General features: G+C 36.3%; 1 pseudogene; it reads right to left on the bottom strand.

Moving 5' to 3' along the window:
- Positions 1-206: 206 nt before the first annotated feature.
- On the bottom strand, positions 207-14,889 carry LOC124992898 (adenylosuccinate synthetase isozyme 2-like; annotated as a pseudogene).
- Between the last annotated feature and the right edge of the window lie 872 nt (positions 14,890-15,761).

The following is a 15,761-nucleotide window of genomic DNA, read 5'->3' as shown; positions in this document are numbered from 1 at the left end:
TAAACTGAATTTATATCATTACAAAAGTTTACAGAACCCTATCTCTTCATCCTTTTTTCTAACAGCAAAGATTCCAATGACAGAACTGAATGATCAGATATAAAAATATTTGTGCCAAACTGCAATAATTGTTCTTACCATGGTAAAACCAAGAACACACAATGTCAATAATGAAGAAAAACTTCATTGAAAGTAACTATTTTAGATTTCAGACAACATGGATTTACTATTACTAAAAATTGAAAGAAAATGTGGCACCATGAACAGCAGGAGCCACAAATGATTTGGCCATTATTCCAGCTGAGAAGAGTTGACACTGGAATATGCTAAAGTCTGTCTCCACAATAGCCATTTGTCCTAAAAGACTGGAAACAACTGTAGGGCTGCAAACTCACACCAATGTCTGTTCTTGAAGTTGTAGGTCATAAAGAAATATTTAAGAAAGTTTGTCTCCTCTCTCTCAAGGAGTGTTTCTGGAAATCCTTAATACAGTTGAGTCATGGATTCTCTGGATTTACCTACTCCAATTCATTTAACTGGAATTTGAAGCTCATCTTCAATAATTCAAACATAATTTTGTGCATTAACAGGTAGTTCTTTAAATGTTCTTGCATTTGATATGTCTGTAACCCATGGAGGGAAAGTTTTATATTAAACTTCAAATTTATTTAAGACTTATTGGTTTGCTGGGAAATGAGGTATGATTTCACCATCTAACTTGTAAGCAACTCCAACTCTGTCCAAAATACCCAACTTGGTAAGGGCCAATGTACTAAATCCATTGATCATTAGGAGCATATTTGATTAAATAAGTTCCAACCAGACCCATCCTCTTTTCCTTCTGGTAGTCACACCAAACTCCCTACCCCTTGTTTGTAATAATTCTCCAATTGCCGGGGTCCAGCCCTAGCAGGAGTCCATGGGTTCCACACCGGTAAACGGGGCACGGGGAGACAGCGTCGGCGATGGATGGAGAATGAAAGACACAGACTCTAGTTCTGGTGCAATCAATCCCACTTTATTCTGGGGAAGGCTGGGTTTATATACATTTTCTTCAGGCTATAATGGCAGTCTTGTGGTTAATATTAAAGAAGTTTTCAAAGCATAGGCAGAAATTGTTTTTAACAAGGAACAGAAAATTATGAGAAAACAGTAACCTTACAGATTATCCTTACCTATTCACAATTGTTTTAAGAATATCTAACTACCTCAGTGAACTAATACAATATTTACTTTCTTAATATCTAAACTCTATGTGACCTAAAACTATTCTTAATATTCTCGTGGTTAAAACAATAGACAAGTAATCTCATGTGACTATCTCTACTAGGTCCATCTGGTTAATATCTGAATTACTGAGTTAAGGGGTACAGGAGGGCAGCGGTCCCAATTGTAATTGTGTACCAACGTTTATTATAGGGGTGACATATTCTTAGTAGGAAGGAAGGAATGTTATGAAACCTTATTCTCGTACCTCACCATCACACATGAACAAAACCATCGTTAAAATTTAACCAGCCTGTTGGAGACAAAGGCAGATCTACAACTATTTTCTCCAGAGGCTTTCAGGGACTCATTGTACGGTTGCAAAATTATTTTTAATTTTGTTAGTGGTAAAGACCCATTGTTTTTCAGATTGTAGGTAATATTTTCTGGAATTTTTGTTGTATTCCCTTCATCCCCTTAAGCAATCCATTCAGACTGAAATGAGTAATATATTATCAGAGAAACACAGCAGAGAAAACACCATGCTTTGGAGCAAAACATCCGGCAATTCCTTTTAGGATGAGCCTTTGCAATCATCCTCCAGAGGATCTTTGTCAAGCACTGGATGGAATTCCGGATGCCCCCGCATCCAATTTCATTGTTTTGCTCTGTTGGAAATGCACCTATACCGACTCCAGTGGTGTAAGCTTTCACAGCTCTGAACACTTCACCAACATTTGGAGGTGGTATACCCAAACCGGTACAAACACCTCCAACAGTACAGTTTGAAGAAGTTACAGAAGGGTAAGTCTCCAAATCAATATCTAACACTTCTGCATTTGCACCTTCTATGAAGATTTTCTTTGGTGGTCCACGGAGGCCCTCATACAGGAAATAAATTCCATCTCTCACCATTGGTTTACTCCTTTCCATATAACCCTTGAGGTTCTGCAATTCACCTTCAATGTCTATTTCCAAAGTAGGATGTATGGATTTGTAGCTAGAACTTTGAACCTCTCAGAGAAGCCATCAAAGTCAGAAACAAGATCGCATATCGGAAGTCCCCTGGGAGGAACTTTGGAAGAATAAACTGGGCCAAGGCCCTTTTGTGTGGACCCCAATATTCCCTGTCTGTTCTTGACTCTGTTGTTCCTGGATACCATCAGCTGCTTGATGAAAATCAAATACAACATGAGCTCTGTCAGGTATGAGAAGCCTCTTTTCTCAGCCTTCCACACCTTCGACTTTTTCAACATTTTCTCTGCTTCTTCAAACAAGCCAGGTAAATGAATCCCCACACCATTTCCAAGGAATGCAGTAACATTTGTATCAATTATTCCACTGGGTAAAAGATGAAAATCATATTCCACCAAACCTCCAACAGCTGCAAGGCCAGCATTATCTCCCCCCTGGCAGCGGCACACGAGGTCTGCGTCCCGCGCCAGCAGGTCCCCCCTCTTTCCTCTGCCTTCGTCGTCGCCCCACTGCGCGCCCAGCACTGCAGTCACCGGTTCCCTCCTGGCCGCGTCGCGGGACGGCCGCCGCAGTCATCACTGGGCAGAGCGGGAGCCGCCGGGCTGGTCTGGACAACGACCTGGCTCCGGTGAGGCGAAGCGGCCCCAAAGAGAAGGGGCGGGAGGAGCGCGCACTGAGCTGCTGGGCGGCCGCCAGCCACCTGCGGAGGAAGAAGGAGACACCAGAAAAAATCTTAGCGGCAAAACGTCTTCAAGTTGGGGTTAAGTTTTCCCTTTCATATGAATATATGACCATGCACATTTTTCAGATTTTCTTATTTCCCAAATTTTTACTTTCAAAGCTTATATTTGGTTTATTTCTGAAAGCAGTTCAATGCTCAAGAGTGGAATCTTCAGCATAATTGTAAATAAGACGATAATAACAAACATGCTATGGTGATTTCGTCTTTGCGAAATGAAAATCACCTTTCTCACAAAATCGTTTTGCTAATAGATTTTTTAAAATTTGGACAGGCAGTTTTTCTTAAAATTCATTGAAAAATTATCACTGGTGTGTATTTTGTAAGTTATGTTTTTCTAAATTGGGGATGTTTTTTGAGGAATAAGTTCAGACATTTTATGGCATTCTTTTGATTTACTTTGTCCAAGAGAGATGTTTAAATACATTAGTTTGTCTTCTGTTTTCCCCTTTTTCTAATTATGAATATGTCAATAACATGTTTAAGTTTATTCTGGTACATGGAGGTGAGTTCAAAATACTTCGAAAACTATATCTACTTATTCATGCTTAGAAATTAACTTATGTCTATTGAATTCCTCTGTCTTTCAATAACTAATTCAAATATTACCTGTTTTAAGAAGGTTTCTGTGGTCTTCTCAGCTGGATATTATCTTAACCCTAATGTGCTTGCTCTCACACACACACACACAAACTGCCTCACAAAGTCCTGCCTTCTCAGACACTCTCAGCTGTGGTCTCCAGCTCCTCAACTCAAGTCACTGTCTCTATCTGCAAAACTTCCCCCTGCCTCTGTTTATTTTCCATGACCTGAAATGTGCTTTCCAGGCAGAAAGCGGGGGCTACCCTAGGACTTAATTTGTTTTCTCTCACATGTCTTGGCTTTGCATTGCTTGTGGTTTAATGTCTGTAAAACAGTTGCTTCATCTGTGTTTGCCTGTTTTTCTAGTTGTTTGAGTCAGGTGGGCTAATTTAGTCCCTGTTATTTTATCATGACTGAAAGTGGAAGTCCTTCCTCAATTAATTAAAAATTCATGTAATAGAAATACACGAGCTAACTGATAGACTAGTAATCAAGTATTAGTATATTAGTAACCAACTTGAGGTTTGATTTTAGAGAATGTTGAAGTGACATCACAACCCCACAAAAAATTTCTTCATTATCATAAATGCTGGCAAGTGAGTCTTTGTGAGAGAAATTAGATGCATATAGATTTTAGGGTACTTGGGAGTCATTAATTACAATTACACAGTCAACAGTTGGGAATTTGCCACGAGGGTCATCCACATCTAGTAAAAGGATGGCATCAAAGATTGCATGTCGACATTTACAGTAAGAACATAGAGTACAAATATACCTTCCTATTAAATGTGCCTGGAGATCACTATTCAGTGCAGACCACTGGGCTCTCTAAACCATGGGTCTAATCTAATCCAACATTTCTTATGTTTGTGTTTTATCCAATATATTACTGTTCAGGAAATAAAATGGCAACTGTAAAAAATATTTACTCTAGAAAATGACTATTGCCGGGGTCCAGCCCTATCAGGAGTCCAAGGGTTCCACACTGGTAAACAGGGCGCGGGGAGACAACGTTGGCGATGGATGGAGAATGAAAGACACAGACTCTAGTTTTGGTGCAATCAATCCCACTTTATTCTGGGGAAGGCTGGGTTTATATACATTTTTTTTTTCAGGCTATAATGACAGTCTTGTGGTTAATATTAAAGAAGTTTCCAAAGCATAGGCAAAAAACAACAACCTTACAGATTATCCTTCCCTAATCACAATTGTTTTAAGAATATCTAACTACGTCGATGAGCTAATACAATGTTTATTTCCTTAATATCTAAACTCTATGTGACCTAAGACTATTCTTATTATTCTCACAGTTAAAGTGATAGACAAGTAATCTCATGTGACCATCTCTACTAGGTCCATCTGGTTAATATCTAAATTGCTGAGTTAAGGGCTACAGGAGGGCAGCGGTCCCAATGTTATTGTGTACCAACATTCATTATAGGGGTGACATATTCTTTGTAGGAAGGAAGGAATGTTTTGGAACCTTATTCTCTTACCTCACCACCACACATAAACAAAACCATCGTTAAAATTTAACCAGCCTGTTGGAGACAAAGGCAGATCTATAACTATTTTCTCCAGAGGCTTTCAGGGACTCATTGCATGGTTGCAAAATTATTTTTAATTTTGTTAGTGGTAAAGACCCATTGTTTTTCAGATTGTAGGTAATATTTTCTGGAATTTTTGTTGCATTCCCCTCATCCCTTAAGCAATCCGTTCAGACTGAAATGAGTAATATATTATCAGAAAAACACAGCAGAGAAAACACCATGCTTTGGAGCAAAACATCCGGCAATTCCTTTTAGGATGAGCCTTTGCAATCATCCTCCAGAGGATCTTTGTCAAGCACTGGATGGAATTCCAGACACCCCCACAGACTATGATATAAAATATTTGTCACATGTCAGCAAAAAGAAAGTAATGTGATATCCATGGATTGTATTACTGACACTGTTCTCTATTTGTAAGAAATGGAACCTAATATTAGACTATCTGAAAAAGCTACAATTGTTAAATGCACATACTTTGATTTCTTTTGTTTCAGTCGATTCTTTGATCATTTGTCTTAAGGTACACAATAGCTCAAACTACAAGATTTAAAGAAAAATTACGGCTTTTCCTTTCTTTAATTTTAGTAAATAATTTATGAAAGAGTCATTTAAATGTAGCTAAACTGACACAAGGCCACAGTACATTGTTTCTAATGATGTCTTACTCCTATTTTTTATGTAAATGACTTAATGTTTTGTTTATTAAATTGACCTTCATTTTAAAGACAAAAGTATAATGTTGTGGGTTCAGTTTGAAGTAAAGCTTTTAAAACCACAAAACTAATAATTAACAGTTTTATTCAAAACATTTTTATGTTACTTAGTTGCTTTTGATTTAGAGGTACCTGGTTTAAATGCAAAGTGGATGAATTTTCAGCCATATCCAATTTACATACCTTTAAGACTTCCAGCACCTTAATGCTTAATTTAGAAATATAATTTAAAATGGTTCTTAAAAATCAAATGCACTTATTATCTTGGTAGCTATGATATTTTAAGAATCCTCAAACAAATATGTATTTGTTGCTAATTATGAAGCATTCTCCCAATTTCAGGAAACAATTTTTTAAAATAGTAACAGTCCTTAGGTAACATAGGGGCCTTGTATCAAAGGAAAAAAAGTGAGGTTGAAAATAAAATTTCAACATTACCAAGTCTATTAATTTGCTAATTATCATGATCACTGATTACATATGCTTTTTAAAAAAAATTGACATATGCTATTGGTTTAATTAACATGTACAGAATTATTTGTAATTAAATCTCATTCTCAATGTTATGCTTTTTCACGTTAAATTTTCTAATTGAACTTCTGATTTTAATACCTTTTTTTCTCTTCCATGGCCTTTAATGAAATCAACTGTTGTTTTCTAACATTAGGGTTTTGATATTAAACTAGATAACATGTATACCTGTTATAGAAAATGGAAAAATACAAATAAATGTTCTCAAAGAGTAATTGGAGGTTACATTGCTATGGTCCATATTTCACCAGTCTTTATCCACGTTGGATTTTTTTTGTTGTTGTTGTTGTTGTTCACATATAAAGGCAGTTTATTCCACTAACTTTGTTTTGCAAAAATGGGCTTACTTATAAAAGAAAAACTTCGACTAAATATTCGGTCATTATTCAGGAATGATTTTTTTGGATAAATGAATCAGGAATTTGTTCAAAATTATATGTTGAGTAATTTTTATTGCATTTAGTCATGCCCTATATACCTTGTATATTACTAATTTTTTTCACAAGAAAATCAGTAATACTTTGGGATTTGAGCTTTCCTGAGTATAATATTGAAAAGCTAAAAAATACAGTGGACCTAATTGTTTAAGTTATGTCTGTGTTATTTTGTTTCTTTGTTTAAGGGTTTAAAAAAGCTGAGCCAGCTAAGACTGGCAACACACAGTCCAGCAATGTCATCAACAAGAATGACCCCAAGTCCATCAATTCCTGGGTTTTCATTGTCAAGTTAAACCAGAGCCATTGTCAAGATAGTTGACAGTGAACCATTTTTTTTCAAAGTATGGGAAAATAGTTGGATGCTTGGTTCACAAAGGTTATGCTTTTGTACAGTACATGAGTGAGCCGCATGTGGAAGCTGCAGTGGCTGCAGTGGAAAATGCCAGGATCATCTCAGGTCAACCTCTCAGTAAGCCGTGTTCACTTTCAGATTGCACAGTAGGTCCTCTCTGCTCACATCTGCATATGGTTTCATCTTTGAAAAGCCAGAAACACCATAATATCTTTTACTTCTTTAACCAATCATAGAGCTTGAGTATTTATAGCCATGTTGTTTCCTTGCTCTCATTGTTTTGCATATAGGTATCATATTTTCTGTGCAAATTTATCAACTTGAGATCAAGGTCGCTTTGAAATATGTGTTACTTCTACCAGTCTTAAGGGAACCAGGCCAATAATAAATTTGCATCACATGTAACTTTATTTTCCTTGAAATGGTACATATTTTCCAGGAAATAGTAGACTAAGTAAAACAACTTTCTTATTATATTATTTGCTCAGAGTGATTACTTATTTTCCTTATTTCCAATTTTTATTTTTGGGAAGGAAAAGTAAAATATAGTAAAAGGAAGCAAACTTTGTAGAACTGAAAAAGGCTTGTAATGCATTCATTATTATATATTTAGAAACTTTATATATCACAGCTGTTCAATCATGCACAACAATCAGATATGTGCCTGATGTCCAAGGAATAATATTGTATTTTTTTAGACAGAATAATATAGTATGAAGTAAAATTCCAGGTCAGGAGAAAATATTTTGTAATTAATGTACAGGTAAAAAGTAAAAATTAGATAATCTTTAGATGTTTTCCCCCATGTGAAAAAATATCATCAATACATCAATGATTCCTTAACTTACATCTCTTCCTGTCCAGATTCATATCTCAAACTGATTATTACACAACATCTACTCTTGCTATCTAACTGGCATCTCAGAACAAAACCCTCCATTTTTGACACCCCACCCTGTTTAACCCCAAACTTCTCTCTCACAATAAATGGAATCCCTATGAATTCTCTAATTCAAATAAAAACCTAGCTTTCAATCTGGATTCTTCCCTTCCCCCTACATTCCAAATATAATCCATAATCAAGTGTGTTTGCCAGTAGATCCCAAACCCAGCCACCTTCTAAGTCTGCAATGAAGGCCAGCTCATGTAGGCCTCCATCTCATATTGGTGGACTACTGGAAGAATCCCCTCACTTTTCTCTTTCCACTCTTGCCAGTGCCTTTTAAAAACATGAATTAGATTATGCTTGGTTCTAGACCTTATCTCACAGAATAAGAAGGGTGTTTTGTAGTATACCTAAAATGCCCTACCATCACATCCTCAGTCTCCTCTCTGCCTTCCTGTGCCATTCTGGTAAGGTTGTCCACCAGGGTGTGCCTCAGGCCTTTCAGATTGTTCCTACTTCAGTGGCTTTGGACTTGCTAGTTCTCTGTTGGTTGTTTGCTACCTGATTTACTGAATGCTGTGCTCAATATTTACCACCAAAGGAGGTATCTATCTAAGTAAACTTGACTCTGCCCCATCGTCTTCACTGTGTATGCTGTGATTCAACTCCTTGTCCTTTGTAGCTCTTATTCACATATGATTATAAGCTTTAGTGTTTATGTGACCTCTGTCCTGTTCAAAAACATAAAGAAAAAGGACCATATAAAACAAACAAAAGTATTGAGCTATCAAGCATGCGGAGTGTTAAAGGACATTGTGAGCAATATCCAATTTTTTAAGATACTTAAGAAAAATGTTTCAGAAGGCATGGAACTCATAAAAATGTGTATTAAGTCTCAGAAGTAGTTTTTGAGATAAAATACTAAATGTATTTTATATAAGTGGCTGCTATCGTGAGCCCAAAAGTAATCATTGCAAGAATTTACTTTTTATTTACCTTAATCTTGTTCAGTTTTTCATATCTTAAAGAAAGATAATGCTTTCCATTAGTTAGTTTTCCATTTTTCCCTGTTTTCTCTAATCCCCTTTGTTTATTTACCTTGATATTCTGGTCTTTTGTTTTTTCTAAGTTGAAATTCTTTCTTTTATTTTTTATTTATTTTTTAAAATATCTTTATTTATTCATCAATTTTTTCATGTGGTGCTGAGGATTGAACCCAGTGCCTCACATGTGTGAGGCAAGTCCTGAAATTCTTATTTCAAACCCACATTCAAACCACTTACTGCCTGTACCCTGATTGTTATGAAGTAGTAGATCATTGTGGAAATGTGTTTAACTCTTTCTTATTTTAATCATAAGTTTAAATTCAATTAAAAGTCTGGGACACTTTTAAATGAATAATAGCTATCTTTCTAGAGTTGCATTTGCTATACTACTAAACTGATCATTATCTTTTTCTAGAATAATGCAGTGGATAAAGAGAAATATCCACATCAAAAAATTTAGTTCCTTAATTTAGCTCCTGGAAAAAAAGCTAACACCAGATCACTGTGCTTTGGGAGGCACCAAGTTTAACTGCACCATTAATAAAATGCCATTTCTTATACTCCCTCATTCCTTTTGGATCCTCTTAATTCTGTCCTCAGACTAGTCTCTGGAGCATATCTCTAAATCAGCCATAATCACATTTTGTACCCAAATACAAGTTAAGTAATTTATCCTCTTTTTGGTGGGGAGTAGTGCAGATTGAACTCAGGAGAACTCAAACACTGAGCCACATATCAGCTCTCTTTTGTATTTTACTTAGAGACAGGGTATCACTGAGTTGCTTAGCACCTCACAATTTCTGAGGCTCTTTGAGCTTGAGAGCCTCCAGTCTCACCCTCCTGAGATACTGGGATTACAGATGTGTGCCACCATACCCAGCTATATACTTTATTCTTTTACCTGAAATCCAGTTTATCATTTCTGTTATCTAAGCTGAATGACTTTTCATACAAAGCAAATGCTTGACAATTTAACTAATAGCTATTCTTTTCAGATTTAATGTTGACATATGCCCTCTTTTTCTTAAACCATGTAACTAGTAGTTCAGGCAAAGTCTCATCTCCTAGTTGTTCCCTATAGGAAGTTATGTCCTCAATCAAGTCCTGAAGTAGAGCCTCAATTTCTAGCTGGTGTACCTACATCGGGCCTGAAGGACTGCACATTTGTTTTGGTGACTTGGGCAAAACTTAAGTCCAAGTAAATCCCAATCAATTGTTCTCGAATTTTTTTTTTACTCTCAGATAAACCCTTTATGATTTTCAGCCCCCTTGAAACCATGTGTGTCTTTGATGTGAAGCGAATCAATTCTGAATAAAATAATAGATTGTTATGTCATAAAATTGATGTTAGCTTCATGTATCACACCTTATCTAAGCATTCTCTTTTCTCTTTAGAGTGGGAAGGAACTAATATTGATTAAACCATACACTGGTTCAGTTGACTTTATTTCTTTTATTTGATTTTCAATCATATATATCATCTGCTGACTAGGAAAATCTTTTTACTATCACTATGTATTTAAAATATTTTTATGTAACTTAAATAGCAAATTTCATTAGTACTAGAAAAAATTCAAAATATTAAGGTGAGTTCTTAAAGCTTTGTGGAAACTATAGATATATCCTTAAATCAACAATTGGTTTTGCCCAAGATTTATTAAATGGTAAATGTTATTAGTAACTATTTGATTCTGTAAATAAAGGAACCACTGATAGGTCATCAGCTGGTGAGTGGTTTGTGGAAATATCTTTTAGTATAAGAATAACCCAGAAGTTCATTGGGCAGATGATTGTGATTGATAAAAAGTAGAAACTCGCATGTGTGTTGGTTGTTTACTCAAAAGAGCTCAAGTGTTTTAGCCGACTTTTTTGCTGCTGTGATTAAAGCACCTGGCCAGAACAACAGAAGAGGAGGAAAGGTTTATTTGAGGGCCCATGGCTTCAGAGTTCTCAATCCACAGACAGCAGGCTCCATTCCTCAATGCTAGAGGGGAGGCAGAACATTATGGAGGAAGAGTGTAGCAGAGGGAAGCAACTCACACGATGACCAGGAAGGGTCTCCCTTCTCATATACAAAATATATACCCCATAGCCACGCCACAGTGGGCCCCTTCATCCAGCCACAGTCCACCTGCCTCCAGTTATCACTTGGTTAATCCCATTAGGGATTAATTCACTGATCAGGTTAAGGCCTAATGACCCAACCATGTCATTTCAAACTTTCTTGCACTGTGTCACACATGAGCTTTTGGGGGACACCTCATATCCCAACCATAACATCAAGTTTCAAATTAAGAAGATAAAAGAGGGGACAAGTGAGGAAAAGGAGGTAAGATCCATAAAACAATAGTAGGTAGTTGGCACAATGATGAGAAAGAGAATGATTTTTAAGGGAAAGGAGTTTAGTGCAAAACAATGAGCTTATGAGTGAATACACACTCACAAGTTTGATGGGCAAGCTTTTATGTGTTAGCAGAGTCTTATATTCATGGAAATAAAGCGAAGTGGGCAGATTTGAACTAAGGGTATAGATTATGAGTTAACACAAGTAGCGTTAAATCTCTGGAGATGAAAAACTTATAATGAATCTGTGGAGAAATCTTTGGGTCCTTAAAAAGAATGAATCTGACCCAAGTTTCCTATGTTCATATATGAATACACCACTGGTGAAACTCCATATCATGTGCAATGACAAGAATTTGAACCTAATTAGAATAAGTTATACTCCATGTATGAATAATATGTTGAACTACACTCTACTATCATGTATATCTAAAAAGAACAAATAAAAACTAAAGAAGAAGAAGAATTTTTCTAATAAACCCTCTGAAAAGATCTCAATCAAATCTTTTTTCTGGGTTTATGTGCATACTTTCCAGGGACTCCTCCCAGGGTCAGTCCCAGCCTGTTGTCCTCCTTGTCTTCCTGCTGCTGCTTCCAACTAGTGTCTGCTGTCCACAAGCCAAAGGCAAAACAAAATTTTAAAATGATTTGTGCTGACTATATTTTGTAGGAGAGGTCACACAAAGTATTGTTTTAAAGGAAAACTTCATGTAGAGATTACAGACTCAGTTTAGATCCTTGCCAATTTTATGTATCCCCTGATTACAAGGGCTTGATTGCACTTGTCTAGAAATAAACATTCATAATGTCTTTATTTTCAGATTATTTCACTGCTGCAAGTGTAAGTTTGCAAAAGACAGAGTTTATGAACTTTTGAAGTTACCTATTAATAGTAGAAGGAACAAAACACTAAACGATTTATCTGTAGAAAGCATTCTTATTCTATAATATGTGAACAGGTCCCTGTCTTTACTTAGCCAAGTCTGGTTAAGAAAAAGAATGCAGAAAATACAGAATGAATTGACTTCATCCACATTTTAAAAGTCTTGCAAATGTGGATGGAATTCCAAGTAAGAGAAAAGTTAATAGGAACTGTTAATTTTAAAGTAAATGTGGTGAATATTCTACTTAACCCTGATGCTGAAGGAAGTAAGAGAAATGATTTAGTAAAGGAAAATGGTGAGGAGAGATACTCAGCATCTTTCGTAACAAACACTTGTAAAAATCTGTCAGGCATGTTCTCAGAGTAAGGAATGTGAGATGTATCATTATCACAAACTACCATTTGCATCCAGTGATCTTCTCATGACATACATCCTATCATGTCACCCTATGATTAAAACTTTCAGGGACTTCTCATTGTCCTCAGAAAAAAAGACAGAGACCTTTGTTGTGGCCTACAAGTTTCCACAGCATCTGTCTCTTGGTCACCTGTAGACTCACATTGCAGATCTCACAGCCTTGCTCAGTATCACATATAAATTGATCTGTTTCTGTTTTTTGAAGAATGCAAGTTGTTATCCTCAACAGAGTCTTTACACACTCTGTTTTGACTGCCTGGAATGTCCTTCCCTGCCAAGCTTCAGACCACCTCACTTCACTTCCCCACTCTTCATTCCCTTTACCTGGCTGTTCATTCTTCAGATCTAAAACAAACATTCATCACTTTGGGGAAATCTATTTCACATGTTCAAATCTTGTTGAAATGTTTTATTTCCCTTTCCAGCAGGTATCTTCTTTTCTGTTGTGTTTTATAGTTACACTTTTGTAACTAATATTGTTATCCCTTTCCCTCTAGGTTGTATATTCTGTGAGGCTTTACTATATATCTATATCTATATCTATATCTATCTCTGTCTCTTGCTATATATATACACATACATGTATATTTTTAAACTCATCTTCTTGAAAGTGTTAACACATCCATGCTACATGTTCAATAAGTGAAAGCTGGATGACTGGTTGTGTAGGGGGTTATTGTTGTAATGAATAGACTAGAATAAAATGGTTTGCCCCTCTTTGAAATGTACAACACAAGAAGAAGAAAAATAAGAAGGAAGAGGAAGAGGAATAGAGGATAAGGAGGAAGAAAAGAAGAAAGGAGAAGGGGCACTTGCAAGTCCCCTGGAAGGCTACAGTTAGGGTTGTTGCTACGAGAAGGCACATGGTTGTGATCTCCTTGATGTAGTACTAGTCATTCAGAACTTCCAAAGTCAGACACCAGCAGTAGATATTCAATAGGCCTCATTTCATTCTTTTTTCTAAGTAGAATTGAGTCCTAAATGTGCATCAAATATTAACACATACTTATTTTATTCAAAGACTAGAGTGAATATCATATTGGTTTAAAGAAAGATTTTTATTCACAAGTTCCTACACATTCCCTAAAATGTTGTTCTTTGATAATTTAATTTTTTTTTGAGGTGCTGGGGTTTGAACCCAGAGCTTTGGCTTACAAGGCAAGCACTCTACCATCTGAGCTATATCCCCAGCCCTAATAATTTTAATATTAACTGAATATTTACACAGAATTTCATAGCTGTAAAGCTGTTTCATGCACATGTTATCTTCTTTGATTTTCACATTGCTGAGAGTTAACTAACATGAAAACTTACACCCATTTTTCCAGGTAGGAGCATAAATGAACTTGCCCTGTATCACACAAATGGTGGTGCAAAAATTCAAACTCATCTTTACTAACCCTAATTTTTTTTGCTATTTTTCCTTGGCAATAATTCATTCCATATCATACATTTTATCATCCAAATAGTGATGCTTTTGAGAGTGGAAAGCATTGCTATTATTGGAGACAGGCTTAAATCATGATTACCATGGATAAATGGGAAGGTCTGGACACCTTTATTGTCTATTCCCTTATACTTAAACAAGAGTTGTCACACTGTTTTTTTCTCATAGGACAAATATTGTACAATATATTAAGTATGCCAACTTCATTAGTGGATAAACCCTAACATTTCAGTAGTTAAAAAATAAAAATGTATTTCTTCCTCACATAAAATATAGTCAGTTCTCAGTGGAGTAGACAAAGTAGAGGTGGAGACTCAGTTCTTGTCCTTCTGGGGACCAGGCCATACGGAGCTCCAACATCTTTCATTGGGTGGATCCCATAGTTTCCCTGAGAAAAACATCAAACCAGCAGGTGGATTAAGGCCAAGGAAAGACAATGCTCTGGCACTCTTGCAGGTTAAGCTAGGAAGTAAAACCCATCCCATCTGCTCATATGCCAGGAACCTCACCTAGAAGCAAGCAGGGCTAGACAGCCCTGTTAGCAACTGAGTGAACAGGAGGAGTATGGTCTTTGTTAAACAGATTCTCTACTACATGTAGTCAAGTAAACTTTAAGATGTTCACTGAGCATCAGTTTCTTCATCTAAAAAATTGAAATAATTGGCCTTATTTTATAAAGTATAATGTAGACGGATATGCTCATAAAGCATTAAAATCTTACCTGCATATAATACATGCCATATCGTAAAACTTTATACACGGTGATTTCAGTCTCAGACATCACCTTAATGACAAAGAAAATCTTCCCTTTTTTTTGACTGTGCCATTCTGTACTTTAAATAGATGGTTTAGGCAGTATCTGCTGAAATGAGAGATCAGTATGGATGATTAGATGATGGGCACTGACTCTTCAGAGGAGGAAGGATTTAAAATCACTGCTTAAGGGTGAGTGGGAAAGGAAAGGTAAATCCAGGTGGATGAAACTTTATTCTTAGAGTCCCAATTCAGGCAGACAGAAATGAAAAATGCTCTGGGGATGAAGAAGTCAACTTATGGAAAGGAGTGGAAGGAAGGAAGATTGATGCCAGGCTATGAAGGGTCTTGAATGTCATTCTGCTGAGTCAAGGTATGGAGAATACTTATGATACTGTGTATGTTCACAACAACACAGATTGCCTTCAAAGGAACTCTGGACATTTTTTTGCACATCATCTGACTTACTGTTATGTTCTTCATTATGTAACATATCATTTGTATGTATGGTATTTACTCTGAATGCTGAGATACAAATTCACTTATTCATTCATTTATCAATTATAAATTTTTATTTCACCTGAAGTACATCAGTACAGGTAACATCTGTGGGATTAAAGATTACACTCATGTTTAGCCCAGTTGTTCTAAGCTACTTGCTCAATCTTCTATATTCATTTACTTGTTTCTGTCATTTAATTTTCTGTCCTTAAGGAGCACGGTGCCTGTAGTTTGAATTTCAGGTGAACTGTATACAACAATATGTGTCTTTAGAGCAATATTTCTCAACTTCGGCAATGTTGACATTTGGGGCCTTTGTTTTGGAAGTCTGTCCTGTGCATCTTAGGATGCTTAGCAGCATCCCTGCCAGACACCAGTAACATTCCTTCCAAGTGGTGA

Source organism: Sciurus carolinensis, chromosome 1 (assembly GCF_902686445.1).
Source record: "Sciurus carolinensis chromosome 1, mSciCar1.2, whole genome shotgun sequence".
Taxonomy (NCBI): Eukaryota; Metazoa; Chordata; class Mammalia; order Rodentia; family Sciuridae; genus Sciurus; species Sciurus carolinensis.
Note: the sequence above shows the minus strand (reverse complement) of the source record. Positions and strands in the feature narration are given on the sequence as shown.